This window comes from Pleurodeles waltl, chromosome 1_1 (genome assembly GCF_031143425.1).
Source record: "Pleurodeles waltl isolate 20211129_DDA chromosome 1_1, aPleWal1.hap1.20221129, whole genome shotgun sequence".
Lineage (NCBI taxonomy): Eukaryota > Metazoa > Chordata > Amphibia > Caudata > Salamandridae > Pleurodeles > Pleurodeles waltl.
The window spans coordinates 565,328,505-565,341,874 of NC_090436.1; the positions used below are offsets into that span (position 1 = coordinate 565,328,505).

The following is a 13,370-nucleotide window of genomic DNA, read 5'->3' on the forward strand; positions in this document are numbered from 1 at the left end:
TATCTTTAAGATACATTTTTTCTAGAGCTTTGAGGAGGTCCACCTGGAATTTAATGCCTTCCAAAGTGTTTCGATGATCCAGATAATCAACAGAACCAGTCAGAAATATGCACTCCTCTCGCAAAGCAGTCATATCGCATGCTTAGAGTATGCTCAGAAATTTATCTAAAATGAGGTCAAGCTGCCCAACAGTTTTTAGCAAAAATAAGTAAGTCATCTTGAATTGCTAAAACCCCTATCATATCTTCTAATAAACTATACATTAGCTTCTGGATAACGCTAGCTGCTGAAGTGAGACCAAAGGGTATACTTAAATACTTAAAATCACCACACGGGTTATGAATGTGGTAAGTAACTAAGAATTCTTCTCAACAAGCACTTGGTGGTAAGCTGCTTTTAAATCAGTATTGCTGAAATACTATGCACCACCAGTTAACAATTCCTGAATTTTGGGAAAAGGGGCACAGTCAACCAGAATATTTTTGTTTAAAGATTGTAAGTGGGCACATAGTCTAATTTGTCCACTTTTTGTCTTAGCAATAAGTACAACACTTGCCCACTCAGAAGAATGATACATTTTAATAATTCTGTTGTCACACAACTACTTTAAATGTTTTTCTATTTCATCTCTTACTTTATGGTCTACCAGTACAACATTTTTCATCAAAATTATTTCCTGTTTGAATCCCTTTACAGTGCCAATCATATTACTAAAGACTTCAAGGTTTTTTTTCAGAATATCATTTAACTCATTCTATTCATAATCAACCAATATGACTGGATTATCCGCCCCAGGTCTGAAAGTAATACCCAGCTTACCTTGAGTGACCCAACCCATGATATCTCTATTGTTAACTGCCACATATTTTTATAGCACTAACTTTACCAGAATAAAACTGTGAATCCTCAAAGAAACCCAGTATTTTTATCTCAGGATCACCATGTGCCGCAGCTCTAATATCAGGTTTCTTGTTTACCATATCAGATCATAAAGCTTGATAAGTCAAATAAGAAAGCATAGTCACAGGTGATCCAGAGTCAGCCTTAATTCTTAGTTCCACTTTACCAATACACACACATTACAATAAGGTACCTTCTTACTCGGAGCCACTCCTCTTTCACCACTACATCCACAGCAAGTACCACATTAAAAACCTAATCACTCAAATCATGTTCTTAATTTACCTGAACACAATTAATTTTAATAAGTAATGGGGTATTACATACCAGCATAATGGACTTCTTGCACTTACTACATCTTTTACCATGTACAGGACAATTTGCAGTTACACAAATGCGTAATGGAACCACATCTATAACACACAATGGAACAAATAAATGATTATTTTTTTGTTAATATCAGAAGTCTTTTTAACATACAAACATTCACACAGTCAGAATTTCCACACTCTACGGCAATCACTTTTACTGATTTAATAGACAGTTCAATGCCTTTAGCAATCTTCATAGAAGGATTTGTACAACACAATAAATGTGCTCACTCTTTCTTCAAAGCACAATTTAACACTATTAGATCCCTGATATACTAATTCTTACAGTTTTTAAAGTTGCATGAACTTGCCTTAATCGTCAACGATGCCACATACTGGTCAGTGTTTTCAGTTAAGGATTATTTCTTTGAATAAAAATTAAAGCGCTCCTATATTGTTGGGCCTGAACCTCTCGGCAGGGTCCCCCCCAAAGTTTTTGTCTTTTTCCCTCCACTGTTTGCTGCCGATTTTGTTTTTATTGGCCTTGGGGCTCTGTGCACTTTACCACTGCTAGCGTGTTCTAAAGTGCTTGTGCACTCGCCCCAAAAACTGGTTCAATTGGCTTATACTCAAATGGCATATTTAATTTACTTTTAAGTCCCTTATAGAGTGATATACAATATACCTAGGGCTGTAAATTAAATGCTACAAGTGGGCCTGCAGCACTTATTGTGCCCCCACTTAAGCAGCTTCTTAAAATGTGTCCCAGGACTGCCATTGCAGCTTGAATGCACTGTCCCTCTGCCAGGTCGACTTGGCATTAAAACCCCCTTGCCATGCCTTAGATATCCCTTTTATTATATGTAAGCCTCCCCCAAGAAGGCCCTAGGTAGCCCATAGGCAGGGGGCTGTGTAATTAAGAGGTTGGGCATGTACTTTTACGTTTTACATGTCCTGGTAGTGAAAAACTCCTAAATTAATTGTTGACCACTACTAGGCCAATCCCTTCCATAACATTGTGGACTCCTTATTACATTTAATAAGCTGGAATTTCCAATTGGGAGCTTGTGGCTATGTCATAATTGTGCCTTTGGAATTGTGGTGAAAAGCCCCATTTAATGGTAATGTCAGGTATTTGATCACAATTTTAAAAAAATGTCACTTTTAGAAAGTTCAAACATCTCACAAGTGCAAGTACTGATGCTATTTCTACACACCCATAGTTTCCTTCATGACCACTATTTTCAATAACAGTGGTCATCATTTATTATTGTGAGTAATTAATCATAAAACATTTTTGAGAAAGATTATCATACACAAAAGAGCAATATCAATATATGATATATACATTACAATACATCACACCCACCCCACATCACAACAATGACATTTCATACAAACTTAACATGTAACACAACAAAGGTCAGTTCTGAATGTAGTTGCCCATTAGGAGATACTACTTTATCACACACAGTACAAATAACTCAAAACTCCTTGCTCAATGGGCCCCAGCAACCAATCAGTGATGCGCTAGTTTAACCCACGGGTACAACTTTCATCACATTAAGTCATGTGCACCCTGTTTACCAGCACCTATCTTTACATACACTCGTTGGTTGCACACTTGTCAGGGTGTTTCGAACCCAAAACTTTTTTCGGGTTCTCTTCTGGACACGGAAGTGTTGATCACTAAAACAAAATGCAAACAGAATTGATACCACTAAACTCAACATCGCTAGGAAGTAGACAGTAAAACAATGTGTCCACCACAAATTTAACTCATGTCACTTAATGTTGCCTGGGAATCCTATGAGGAAACCTTCGTCAAATGGGGTAGCCTAGATGTCGGAGGTTGGAGCTTTGATCCTTCAGGCACTAGTTTTCATTAAAAACTTTAAAAACTCATAACTCTGGTTCTACTGATTGAATGTTTAGTGTTTTGGTGTCAAATAATTTATTAAGGTTTACTCTAGTTTTCTACATTGTTCAGGGATTTTTCTTCTGTTGTGTTTTTACTCTGTACTTTGTGTGCTGCATAAATACTTTACACATTGCCTCTAAGTTAAGCCTGACTGCGTTTTGTGCTAAGCTACCCAGGGTTAAGCACAGGTTAGTTTAGTGACTTAGTGGTTCACTTTGCAAAGGATTATGGCTGTTACTTGAACAAAGCTCACACCCTTTTCAATCAACAACCCAATTTCTAACAGTGATTTATAATATTCTCACGTTTATATTGAAATAAACAGGACCAAAATGCAGTGAAGCATTTCTATGTGGAGAAATATTTTTCAGAATGACTTGTAAGCATCCTGCCATTCAAACAATCTCTAAATTGTTTTATTGTACACTTTGTTGCTGGTTTTATATCTACTGTTCCCAGTTTATAATATTTCTTTTACTTATGTTTCTATAATTGTGCTTTTTTATTTTTTACTCATTTGACACATGTTTCAGGTCTTTCTGGCCAGTATTTCAGTACCTAATCAAGTGCAAACAATCCTATCAGAAGTAAATGGGTCATATTAAATAAAGAACAAGCAATTGAAAGGTAGAATGGTAGAGTGTCAACTGTATGCTTTAAAAAACCAAACATGTTTTAATCTGAATTATCTAAAACAAATCTACCTAACTGTTGTAGTGTAGACATCCAAAAGAATACAAGTTAGTGGTTGTAAGGCAGTAGTTTTGTTGGCTACAGTCACCAACAGCCTCAGGCATCAATTGCAAGAGGTAGAATCTTTACTTATTAGTCCTTCACCCTACATCCCACATTCCTAAGCACTACAACCTGGAACTTGGAATGCAGTATGAAGAACACATCACCACAACATCTCTCTCCTTATAAACATAACAAAATACACATAGCTAATAAATAGATAGGTAGAATAAAAATCCTTATGCATTTGTATATCATACATGAGCCTTGACCTACACATTATACATCTCAATATCTTGCTGGTTTTGACACAACTTGTTTGCTGCTGGGTATTTGACCTTCACATCATTTGGGCATGGCATATGCATGAAAGGCTTGGGACTTGCATTTCTGTCCTGATTTACAGAACCATCAACTGATTGGTCAGAGGATGAAACATCTACTCCTTCACAGCTGCCCTCACCCAGCTTTATCTTTACTACTCCGCTTTTGATCCACCATTCACATTCTTTTGTACAAACAGTATTCCTGGATACTGCATCCACCTTCACTGGAGACCTGAATTTAGGATTCCCTTTGACAACCTGAGTAGGCTACCTCACAAGTATCCAATCATCTACTTTAATTTCACTCCTTATTTCCTTGACTTTGTGTCTAGCATCACACCCCTCTCATTTTGTCTTGAAATGCTTCTACCCTGGGGCATATGATCTTATCTACAGAACAAGCATGGTCAAATTTATGGTTAAGTTCTCTCAACCATACAGGACATAATTTGGACGTTCATACACATACTATCATGATTTCAAAAGGACACAACCCAGTGACATGAGCGATGGGACCACAGCATGCTTTCCACTGCATCAGCCAGCTCAGTCTTGTTTTGGACAGCCCACTGAATGCAATTCGGCAAGGTGCGATTCATTTTTTTTTCCACAAGTCCATTGGCCTGAGAGTTATATAACGCTATGCGTTCGTTTTATCGCATTGTTTATGAAAAAAAAGAAAATCCCCATTTTTTTCAAACAAATTGCACCCCATTGTCAGATACAATTTCCTTTGGACTGCCTTCCCTCAAAAACAATTTCTTTATAAATTTGATGACTGCGACACTGTTGGACTCTTCCATAAAATCAACTTCCCACAACATGCTGTAGTAATCTACCACTACAATCACAAATATACATCTCCTTGTTAGAGTGTTGAATGGGCCACTTAAATCTATTGCAAGTTTTAACCATGGTCCTTCAGGTAAAGCGCACAGTTGCAAAGGCCTGGACTCAGTTCTCAGCCCCTTGTCGCTAAGGGCACATATAACACATGCTTTGACACTGGCAATAATTTCTGTGTCCATCCCTGGCCACCAATCACTGCCCCAAATCTTTCTCTTACTAATGGGTTGTCCTAAATATCTTTCATGCCCACACAGAAATATTTATTTCCTTTAATCCAGTAGGGGGAATAAACTTGTCACCTTGCATTAGCATCCCATTTCTCTCTACTGTCAATTCATCTGCTACTTTGAAATAAGAATGTACCCTTACTGACAAAGCTTTCTCCTTGGGCCATCCGCCTTTGACGTACTTCTTTACGCTCTCTAGTTTTTCATCACCAGACATTTCAATAGTCCACTCACACTCAGTAAATTATTATCCTGGCATGCATCAATTGTTGCTTTCAGGCACTCTTCACCTCCTTCTCCCAGTTAATGGATTGCTCTTCACCTCTAACTGGTGAATGTGATAAATATTCAGCTTTAGTGTTTTTAGTAACTGTAATGTACTCAAAGTGGAAATCCTATTACAGGAGTTTGGAATTCAGCTAATCTAGGGTTGTGAACTTTGATCACTGTGCCTCCAAGCATGCTCCCTAATGGCTAGTGATCAATTTTTGGAATAATTTTCCAGATTAATTGAACCACCCAGCAGCAGCCAACAGCTCTTTTTCTATGGCCGAAAATATGTTCTCATTGTATTTCAAAGATCTGGATATCAAACCCACAGTCATCACATGATAACCTTCTCTTATTTGAGCAAGTGTGGCACCCAGTCCATTATTACTTATGCCCAGAGTAATAACGGACTTCCTGGTGGGATCAAATGGTGCCAATACCCCAGCAGACACTTTCATCTTTTGGAGACACAAACTTATTTTGACATATATCATTCCAAATAAACCTTTTTTTTAAATAAAAAAGAAGCTCCCTCAAATTTCAAGTTTTTGCCAAAAACATTTTATGAACTTGGCATACGCCTCACATAATCTTAAAGAGGACGACCTGTTTTTAGCTCGGAGTCTATGCAGTGCATGTGCCGTCTCTCGAGACATGCTGTAATCTACTCTGTGGGCTTTCATCAAGCCTATCACTTTTCACTAGTTCCTTTGTGGCTTTCTACATTTATTTCTTTTCATTGGTGAAATGTTGCTATTTGTCCGCCTTTGGGTGTGTTTTCACTTTCATGGGGAAGGCCTCTGTTGCATGTTCCCCTACTCTTTTGTTTATTTATGGCTTGGTCAGGGTACCCTTGTTTTTTTAATTGAATTGCAGATTGCTCCACCTTGAGGCGCCATTTGTTTACTCGATCCTGTACACTTTTATGAAGGGAGATCAACCATCAACCATTGCTGTCGTAGGACTGGCATTTGTAATTTTGTTTCAGTTCCATGTTTGGTTTCTATTCGCAATTGTTTAGTTTTATTTGTTATGATTGGCATATTTTTTGGAAGCACAGGTAAAGCCTATGCCGGGACTCGAACCCGGTTTCCCCATTTCAAAGTCGGCAGCACTGTATGTTATGCCACATCACTAACTTGAAGAGCAAACTTGTTTTGCTCTTGTTCTCTCCCTCACCCCTCCTGCGACATTACTTGCTAGTGTTTTTGTCCTCTTTTCATGATTAGGGCACAGCATGGCAGGCTCGCGGTAGGAGATTGGCTGTTTCCAGCGACAGAAGACTAGTGGTGCTGGAAGGGGCAGATTCTGTGCCTGCAGAAAGAATGGAGGAACCTGACCCAGACGATCAAGGTATCACAGGAGGGTGGGCCATAGTGCTGCAGAGGCCCAGGGAGATGAGCATGCGGGTGCAGAGAGCACGATGAACCCACACTCAAATAGGCATTTTGATGTACTACGCAAGGATGTTAAAGGAATTCACGGACTTTTCCCATTAGTGTGGCAGACTTTGTAGCTGGGCTCAAGGCAGTCAAAAGACTCACTTCTCACTCTTATTTTATTATATTTCAGTCCTGTGTACCTAGAAACACTATTTTTGTTTACGGATCCCATGAAAGAAGTTCTTTGTTGGCAGCTGCGAAAGAGCAACTTCGTGTTTACCTCTTCTTTCCTGTACATTTCCATTAAAGTAAGCTAGTGGGATGTCCTCATCTCGTGAGAGGAGTGCGAGGGGCTGTGGGAATTGGTCGAGCAGGGCAAAGATGGTCCCACATCACATAGCCAGCATGTCTGCGTTTTGCTTAATCAGACACAAACCCATTTTGCTTAGAAAATAAATAAAAAAACAAGTTGAGCCCGCCCTATTGTGAAAGGTGTAAAAGTAGAAACCCTTAAAAGAGCCACCAATTTTCAGGTGTTACACGTCGTGTGAAGATCTGTGCTACAGATTCACTGGACCGCAAGCAGACATGACTAACCCATTCCCCGGCCCTCCTAACTAAAAGTGAATGTTTTTTGCCTGCCTGTGAGACTGGTAAGCAATTCCCTGTGCTGATCTTTATGATCCGCCTGCACAGCTTCCTTCCTGCGCTCTAAAATTCTTTGACTTGTCTATGTTTTGGCTCTCCCTGCAAATTTGTTGACTCGCCCACCTCTAGCAGGCACGCAATCGCACAATGTTCCCACTGATCCACAAGCACACACACTTGCACCCATTAATTCACAACCACACATGCACATACACACACTCACACTCTTCAATCCAAAAAGACTGGCACACATACTCAACACTGATGTATCCACAAGCAGACCTGCACACATGTACTCATATCCATCTCTTCACAAGTACTTGCGCATGCATGCACTCACACCCACCCATTCACAAGCACATTCACGCACACACTTTCATTCACCCATTCCCAGCATATGCGTGAAAATACGCACACATTCATACATACACACAAGCACCCAAACATTCAATAAGCTACTTACAGGATGCAACGGTGGTGGCAGCACCAGTGAGTGGCAAGAGGGAAAATCATGACAGCTCAGTAGAGATCTGGAGGCTTCAGGGGGATGCTGGAAATGTAAGATGCCTCCACCTCCTCTCCTTGCCTAACCTTGTCGCAGCTTAACCAATGAGTGGAAGGTTTTCCATAATTAGTCACAAAGTGGGTTGTTTGTCTTGGATAGTATGCCGATCTCCTAGCTTCCCAATTTGTACTTTTACTGTCTCAATATTGACTCCTCCTTTATTTCTAAACACACACCCTTGTTCCTCAAACACCCTGGTTCCCATATTGTCCTTACAGGCTCCTAATTGTAAACTTCCCCAATGTATTTATTAAAATCTCATTAAGCAATAACAGAGTTCCTATATTTACCTGCTTGTTCACCTCCTTTGATGTCACTCGAATTGTTTTGTGAAAAGTGGATTTGAGGTTTTATTTTCATAACTTCATGAAATTATTAATATGTGAGTACCTTTCAAGCTGAATGCCATTAACTGGCCCATTTGTTGTTTTGGGATGTACCGGGGTATAGATGTGTTGTTGCTACCCAGAGAAGCAGAACAAATTGGCAAATGGGTCAGCATCTTAAGTCCCCATCACTGATATCTGTATGACCTACAGGTCAAAGGTTCAAATCCTTGAACAAGAGCCACTAAATCTTCCATCATTCCAAAGTCTTTAAGTGAGAGTTGGTTAATAGTAACATCCATTATTTACAATGCTTAGAAAAAACTAAAGCTCTGTGTCAAAAATAAATTATTATGAAAAGTACTTCAGTACACGATTACACGAATGGGAATATATCAATTGGTAGCCAGGGTCCAGTTTAGAAAAAACAAATACCTTTCAAGTTTATCCACTTTCCACCAACCTTTTTCTGCTTCCCACCCTGATCACAACTTTCCCATGCATGAAGAAATCCGAATTTTTAACCCATTCCTGAGATGCGCACTTTGTCTCAGACAGGACCTACCCTATTTATTTAGAAGACCTAGGCTTCCAACACGTTTTGGCCTTGTGTTACTCCTTTTTTGTGTGCACCAAGCAGGATTCCAATGTGGGCAGTGCAGCAAAGAATACTGCACACGCTGATTCTAAGGCAGTAAATGCAGGTGCTCATGAGGGTAAAATGGCCCCAGAGGTTCACGTATTCTTGCGCTAGAGTTTAAATTCCAAGATTGACAGGATCTCACTCTTGTCTCAGTTGTTCAGAGCGCAGTACACCCAGCTTAATTACGCCCCTACTGGCCTGATAGGCAGGTCTGTTGCTCGAAATCAGTTGGTCTTTCATTTCACACCAACAATACTCCAAAACACCGTCTCCAGGCATAGTCAGTCTGCCACCACTCAGTACACACATACATTCTGGACTGTGTCCAACTTGTCGCCAAAATTGTGGCAGTGTAGACATCCAAACCGCTACAAGGTATTGGTTGTAAGAGAGTAGGTTTATTGGCCACAGTGTCCAACAGCCTCAGGCATCAGCTGCCAGAGGTAGAATCTTTACTCATTAGTCCTTCACCCTGGATTTCACATTCCTAAGCACGAGGGCCTAGAATGTGGAAAGCAGTGTGAAGAACACATTACAAGACTAACCTAGTTTGTAATCGATGGGGTAGTAACGGTGAAAGTAGCCGCACTCCTAGGGAAGTAGACACAGTTATGGAATTTATACAATAGAATGTGGTGCAAGTGGTCAAAGTGCCTTACTACCCATAGGCACAGACAATGTGTAATTCTATACACAAATAATGATAAGCAAAACAGACCACAGCACATAACCAACAGTATGACACAAGTATTTAAGATCCAATTGTAATCGACCATCCCTCTAGTAATGAAAAGAAGAAAACGTTTCTGTAAAACATGCTTAGAAAAGGACTTAAATAAAAAGTGACCGGTAAGGGACCATTGTTGAGAATATGAAATGTTGACCTAACCTGTAAGGTCGTTTTAGCTCTTAAAATACTCTATCAGTTTTGCTCAGTTACCTTCATCCCATTGGAAGGCAGTGGAATTAGTATTTTTGGAAAAAGAACAAAGCTAGAAAAAATCTAGATGGAAAGCTACTATAGATGTACTAAAGAGGTATGTAATCAATCATTAAGGCAGTGGATGGAGTAACATGCTCTGTGTTATAGTGTTAAAAAGTAGCACACAGATGAGTGTTCTTCTTTATAGATTATTAAGTCAAGAAGGTCAATCTTGTTTAGCAAACATTTCCATCCTCTGACCACTGCATTCCTAATTTTCCACTGTACCTCTCAGAGATTGTCATCAGTCCTCTAAAATTATAGGAAAAGATTAAGTTCCTTATTTAGATATTGGCAGATGAGTTACTCTGTCACAACGGTGATGGCATCTGCCAAAATCTAAATCCCATTAAAAATAATGGGATTTAGATTTAGGCGGAAGGGATATCCGTCACTGTTATGATGGAGTGACCTGTCAATCAATATCTAAATCAGTCCCTAAATCCTGCAACTGGGGGTTTGGTAACTGATTTCTCACACACTAGGTTTGCCATAGGCATTGCAGAAAATATATGGGGCCAGGATTTCCCCTTTTATGTGTGCTAGACCCACGAAGAAGATATGAGTTCACTCACTTCATTCTTTGCTATTCGTAGAAAAGTAATAAATGACTCCAAGAACAGTGTAATCTAACCCACCCATAATACTTCTTAATTAGTGTGATACACTCCTTAAATAAATCTCTGCCACCAGTCTCCCAATACCTGCATTAGGCTAGGTTTCTCTTCTTGGACCATGGCAATCAGTTAGTTAAGTCTCATGATGCAAGGGTGACACTGTAATCAAGCATTGAAGAACCCGGGGTATCCAATAGCTCTATGTATAGCACTATATTTTAAAGACCACCGGACCTTATTCATTTTAGGAAAGAACCATTCCACAGGATGCACAATTTGTGAAAGGCATTTAGCCCTTTGATCCCTTTGATCCCTTTTAACTGTTAACAGCATTGCAAATAAGGTGCACTACTTAGGACAGTGCCCACTTCTCTTCTTAAGTATAGGTTTCCTTCAAGCAGGGGAAGGGAGGATCTGGGCCCTAAGAAGCAGTAGGGTAATCCTAGCTAATCCTAGCTAGCCACTACTGTCTGAAGTCATCTTTCACTCTTGCTTGGAGTTCCAACAAAGAGCCCTTTGAAGCCCTCAGTGGCTCTTCGATCAGCTGTCCAGGTCTTGGGAAAAGTATGTACTTCAGCTATACATGTGTCGTCTTGTAGACTAGGTTAATGTTCCAGTAACCTGGTATTTTATAGGCAAACTGGTATTTGTTCATTTGTTTAAGCTGTGAAGGACAGCACCCATGAATTTGTTTCTTTGCTTCACAACTAGGTTTTTGCACTGTTTCATTCATACAAACAGCTTTTAGGAAAGAAGGGGAGAGCCATCTCCTCTGTGACTGACACTTGATTTCTCCCAATTCAAAATACCTGCCCTATCCTTAAATAGTCAAGGAAGTCAGCGCTGGAGCTCAGTTACCCTACATATACATTTTTATCTTAGCCTCTGATTACAAACAACTGTATTTGTGGGAGAGTTCAAGGAAACAGAGGAACACGGCAGAGGAGTTAGTTTAGCATGCATTCATGCTCGCTTGGACGCACTTGTTTCTCTCTCCTCACCTCTAAAGAGTGAGCGAGCCTGAACCTCAATGCAAAGGTGAACTGTTGCTTTACTTGCATGCCTATATTCCCTTTCTAATGCAGGACAGTGGCCCGATCGTGCCAGTTGCTAAAGAAAAGAAACAAAAAAAACAAAGAGAGACACCGGGTCAGATGAGCTTCTCACAATGCTCTTTTCCATAGTTCTGATGAGATAGCTGAGCTACCCCACAGGATGGTGACCGATCTCTAGCATTTCTATTAGGATTTGAGATCCTTCACACACGCACTCTTCCCTCAATTATTTCAAACATGGTTGTTTTGTTTCAGGATTGCTTCAAACGTGTGCGTGTAACTAATAATAGTTTCCTTTAAAATGTTTTTGTTAACATCTTTTTTTCTGGTCTTTTGAATTTGAGTTTGTGTCTGTTGAGTTTCTGTCTCTTGAGGTACAAGTTTATAGTTAGCATTTCAACACAAGCATTGCCAAGTTTTGTCAGGCTTAAGAATGGTTGTGCTTGTTGGGTCATTTATGTGCTAAGGCACTCAATAAATCATTATACATGCACTCTGTTTTTCTTCTTTGCACTCATGCATGCATCCATTCATCCATCCACTGACGCATTCCTGCATTCACCCTAATACAATTTCAATAAAGCACACACAAGCTCAACAACATATGCTAAATAAATTAAAAGAATTCAAGTAGAAAAAAATATATGCTTCCATCACAACATAGCTCATAGCGTGCATATACTTGCAGTAATAAAACTAAATTTAACAACGGATATCTGTCTTGCCAAGGGATTGTACATAGTCTGTTGTTATGTTTAAGTTTCAGCATGGTTACCATATTTAGACCCAACATGAGGCCATCTTAGAATTGGTAAAACAATAATACACTATGGACAACATAATTCCATAATGGTATTCTTGTTTAGAGGAGGTGGCACGTGAGATTGGGCACACTGCAGATGACATAAGTGGCAAGTAAGCAATCCACTAGCACTGCCTGTAGTGCTGTAGTATCCTTAAGAAAAATTCAAATAAAGGAGGAGAAGCAAAGAAATGAAGGGGAACTAGAAAAGGAGAAAACTAAAGGGCTACTCAGTTAGCCCTGACACTGAAGCGTACTTGTTTTAAAGTGGGATGTGCACATGTGATCAGAAAATGCTGTCATTCATAGGGCAAGTGAGTCGATGATTGGTGTGGACTGAACCATTACCCTATGCTGTACGATGTCATAGATGGAAGCAGACTGCAAATGACAGACAGAATAGTGATAGAGCAGAGCTGACTCAAAGGGCCCTCTGTGTATGCACATATGTTTAGATTGATAAGGCACTTCCTGTCCTTGCCTGAAACCCATATCTGTGCCTTGGCCCTCCTTCCAGGCCAGGCCTTTTAGGTCTAAGCTTCCACAGCACTGAATATGAGGACCCCAGCTTCAGCCTGCTTCTCTCTTTCAGCCTGTTTTTCACTTTTGCCACTTGTGTTTTGCCTTTTTTTTGCCTCTTTCTACCTTTGCCTCTCTTCACTTCTTTTGGTTTTTTCTTCGTTACTTATCACCTTTTCCCTGTTTTGCTACCTTAGGCCACTGTTTTCCACTTTTTGCTTCACTTTCCATTTCTTTTTGCCCCACTTTTTCCTCACGCTCGTACTCTTCATTTGCACTCTCACTCTTATTC

At 39.9% G+C, this 13,370-nt stretch overlaps 1 protein-coding gene across 14 annotated transcripts in view; it reads left to right on the forward strand.

The window, feature by feature from the left end:
• PAM (peptidylglycine alpha-amidating monooxygenase) overlaps positions 1–13,370 on the forward strand; it is a 1,007,326-nt gene that overhangs the window by 183,460 nt on the left and 810,496 nt on the right. For 2 of the 14 annotated variants that reach the window (XM_069226077.1, XM_069226093.1), the window contains one exon: positions 6,769–6,892. The exons of the other annotated variants lie outside the window; for them this stretch is intronic. The gene's annotated coding sequence lies outside the window, so the exon portion shown is untranslated. The remainder of the gene's footprint in view (positions 1–6,768; positions 6,893–13,370) is intronic. 14 annotated transcript variants of the gene reach the window in all.